Raw genomic sequence first — 4,170 nt, 5'->3', positions numbered from 1 at the left:
TTCTGTCCTCTTTTAAGATTAAGATTTGGATGGTCTGCAATAAGCTTTTCAGTTACTTCCCTTAAACCTGATTTATTCTTTTTTTTTATGTACTCCAAATGGATCAAAGCAGAAAGTCTGCCTTAATATATAATGAGTCTTGCTTTGTGACATCTTGAAATGAATTCAGAAACTATTCTGAAAAATCCTGATACTGTAGGTCAGTGCTAATCTGGGATTTTCCAATGGGAATACCAGGTTCCTATTTTGAAATTCAAAGAAATATCCACCTGGAAAATCCCAAGGAATTTCCACCTGAGAATTTTCAAGTGATGCAAGTTTAATTTTCTCATACTTACATATAAAACTAAGCAGTATGGTGTACTATTGGTTTTCCTATATAGGTACAATACTGTGTTATTATACGGAAAATGCAATTTCGAATTGACAAGTATACATAATACTTGCTCATTGTTCAAGAACTTTTGGAGCGCCCATCACCAAACTTATAGGGAAGCTTCTTTACATCATTAGGTATCTCATGAATGAATTTAAAAAAAAAATAGATAAAGATATATATTTTTTTTATTCAACTTTGAACTTTACTTAAAGTTATAGAGCTACTCAATAGCTTTAAAATGACACCAAAATCAGCTCTGTAGGTGCCACGCTTTTCGAGATATGGTCGGTTAAACACGCAAGGTATCGCTAATTAGCCAAAAGTTTGTTAGCAGATATCTCGCTAATTAGGAGGCCTAGAGAAAAAAATTTTTCATTTCTGATCATTTTTCATGGGTCCCAACAACATACAAAAATTTGAACAAATTCCGAGAGATTGAGGTTTTTTTTGGTTGATTTGACATGGAATTACCCTTTTGTACTACTACAATGATATGAACAAAGGCATCAGAAAGCAGCAAAGCTAAGAACTATGAAGTCTCTGTCTGAGGACCTCAAAAATTTTATTGCTGCTGGCTCTTGTGAAAAAACAAGCAAAGACGTCTCGAGAAATGTGAGAAAGTCAATGGTCAACATTGATATAGACCATGTAAGCTTTTGACAAAAAAGTAAAATTATGATATTAAATGTGATACTGTGCAATATATTCTAAAATAATAGTAAACAATTTTTCACTTTTCTTTCATTAGGTTTCAATTCCATGCCTTCACATCTCTCTTGGAGTTTTTAAGAAACTGTATGACTTGCTAGAGCTCGAAGCCCATTACATAGATAGCATAATATATAAGCTCAGGTACAGTAGTCAAGTACTCTATATTTAAATATATTTAATAATATTGTGTTACAGTAGAATCTGATTTTTTTATGGTTTCTTTCCATATCTTTATAGACACACTAATCCATCAGAATCCATGAACAATTTTGAACTGGCTATTGCACAAAATGCTACGAAGGTTGAAACATGTAAAGAAAAGATACAGATTTTGCGTGAAGAAATCAACACCATAGAGGACAATATGACAATTGCCCAGCTAGCAAAATCTGCAACTTTAATATCTTCAAAGTGCCAGGCAATTAGAGAACTTGTAAGTATTTAATATAGCGTAACAATAAAAAAGAAGAAATGGCCATGTTAACTGCACATTACAGTAATTTAAAATTATATTTATGTATTAGGAACAAGCAATGGAAAGCGACACTTCAAAGTTTGGAATGAGGCCAATTGTTTCTGCCATGGACTCTGTTTTAAGGAAACATCAGGTTGACAGAAAAGCATATCATGGTAAAGCTTTTAATGGAAATCATGTCCATAAATGTTGCAAGGTAATTTTCAATATTTTATATTATTATGTAAGTATAATACATACTTCAAGTATTGAAATACACGCCATCGTGTATTTCAATGATTTTGCCATCGTCAATGATGATGACATAATGTTGAAATATTGAATCCCAACACGATGGCGTGTATTTGAATACTTGGAGTATGTATTATACTTTCTTATCTAAGATTAATCAGTGGACCTTTCGGTTTTATATTATTATCACTGGAGTACGATTTTATGTTACAGTATATTAGTGTATTTTTAAAAATTATTACTGTTTATTACAGTATGTCAATATATTATTTGAACTCGCAAACTATAAACCTAATTAATTTTATTTAGACAAGACAATTTCATAAATTTTTTTCCTGCAGATAAATATAATATCCCAGTTGCTGGAATCATGCGAAAAAACACTAGATGAGCAGGCAATGGAAATTCCAATCAAGCATGCAAAAGAGTTGTCATATAAAGCCAATATGATGGCATCCAAATTCGTTCCACTTTTCACAAAGTTTTCAACAGTGGAACAAAAAATCAATCATACTCGTCCAATCTCAGATAAGGAGATACAAGAAATTGGTGGGTATATTTTCCTTGCAACATTTATAAATGTTTTTAAAAAATATAAATAGAATATTCAATATATATAAAAACCCGAGTTATTTATCTTATCCCTATCACTTTTACTTTTTTTGTTTCCTGGATAGATGACAACATCAATTATTTCATTGGAGAATACCGACAACACGGCCACAGCATTTCGCCTAAACTGCATATGCTTGAAATGCATGTTGTACCTACCCTTAAGAGATGGCACATTGGATTAGGTCTTCTAAGCGAGCAAGGTGGTGAGCAAATCCACGCTGCCTTCAACAAGCAAGCAAGGAATGTTTACGGTGTACAATCTGAAATGAGACAAAAGGAGTCCATTCTTAAAAACCATATAATATTAACATCCCCCGAGATACATGACAAGATAGTAACACCCAGAAAAAGAAAATATTGTTAGTATATTTTGATCATATTCAATTTAAATGGTAAATTTTCAGAAATTTAGACCACTAATTTTGATATTATATAATAATGCCACAATTGTTTTATCTTCATCAGGTAATGAAGAATGAAGAATCTGGGACCATACAGCCTTAAAATCAAAATCCTTAAATGATTTCTTACAGACAATTGAACCGCACAGACTACTGTAATTACGGAAGTACATTATTATCATGGTGTAAAAGGAAACACAATATTTAAAACGTCATTAACATTGTACACACAAGCAGCGTTGTGCTACAATTTAAATATAGAGTTTTGAATCATTTTTCGACATGTATGTAAATTTTGTACAAACAATAATACTATATATTAACGCTGTACAGAAAACCGTAGGCCAACTGTACATATCTAAATTTTGTACGAACAATAATATATGGCCTACTGTTAGAAAATTTAAATATGGACCGTATCATATGAGTTGATTTAAAAATATTTCAATATGTTTCAACTATTAAAATATTAGAAAAATTTTGTATGGACAATGAAATACTGTAATGTAAATATGGAGTGTATACGAGTTGAATTTCATTGATAAATTCAAAATTAAATACTCTGTTCCATAATTGTTCCATTAGTTATTAATGCAATGAATAATGTTATTGTTGTTATTAATGTTATGAAAACCGTAATAGCTATTCCTGACAAATAAATATTGTATGTTAAAAATAAGAATGTAATTTATGTCCGGAAATATGCAAATGACGTTAGAAACAGACTGATTTATAAAATAACACATACTACATTAATAAAACCAATAAAACAAAAATATTATTAGTAATTACCAGAATAAATTATTAATACATATATGAAAAATACTGTATCATTATTATTATTATTATTATTAATAGTAGTAGTAGTAGTAGTAGTAGTAGTTAGAGTAGTAGTAGTAGTAATTACGAATGATAGTAGTTAGAGTAGTAGTAGTAATTACGAATAATTGACAAATAAATACTGTAAAGTGTATGTTAAAAATACAAAAGGTTTCAAAGTTGATTACATACATTTGGATAATTAATATCATTTGGCTAATTGTGTATTGTTTGGGTATCATTTGGGTAATTGCGTATCATTTGGGTAATTCGTCGGACCCCCATTGACTTAGTTAGGCCTATACCTTAGGCGCATGCCTTGGACTAGGAATAGGCCTAGCTAGTCTAAAAAAATTGAATTAGTAAATTGTGAAACAATAAAAACGAATATATGTATCATTTGAGGCCTAGGCCTATGTAGATTATTTTTAAACGCCTATGTGTTATGCGCGCATACCTGCTTAGGCCTACGTCGATGCCGAAAGAGCTAAGAAAACCTCATGAGCGATCACTTCCTAGGCGTGCATATGGCGCTAAGC

General features: G+C 31.1%; 1 long non-coding RNA gene across 1 annotated transcript in view; it reads right to left on the bottom strand.

The window, feature by feature from the left end:
* The window catches only part of LOC117116544, a 9,245-nt gene extending 5,078 nt beyond the window's left edge, over positions 1-4,167 (bottom strand). The window contains exons 1-2 of the long non-coding RNA XR_004446776.1: positions 4,089-4,167; positions 2,568-2,671 (exon numbers count right to left, since the gene is read on the bottom strand). This is a non-coding gene — a long non-coding RNA (uncharacterized LOC117116544). The remainder of the gene's footprint in view (positions 1-2,567; positions 2,672-4,088) is intronic.
* Positions 4,168-4,170: the final 3 nt, after the last annotated feature.

Source organism: Anneissia japonica, unplaced genomic scaffold (assembly GCF_011630105.1).
Source record: "Anneissia japonica isolate Jap-2015-1 unplaced genomic scaffold, ASM1163010v1 scaffold4058_len632159_cov189, whole genome shotgun sequence".
Classification (NCBI taxonomy): domain Eukaryota; kingdom Metazoa; phylum Echinodermata; class Crinoidea; order Comatulida; family Comatulidae; genus Anneissia; species Anneissia japonica.
Note: the sequence above shows the minus strand (reverse complement) of the source record. Positions and strands in the feature narration are given on the sequence as shown.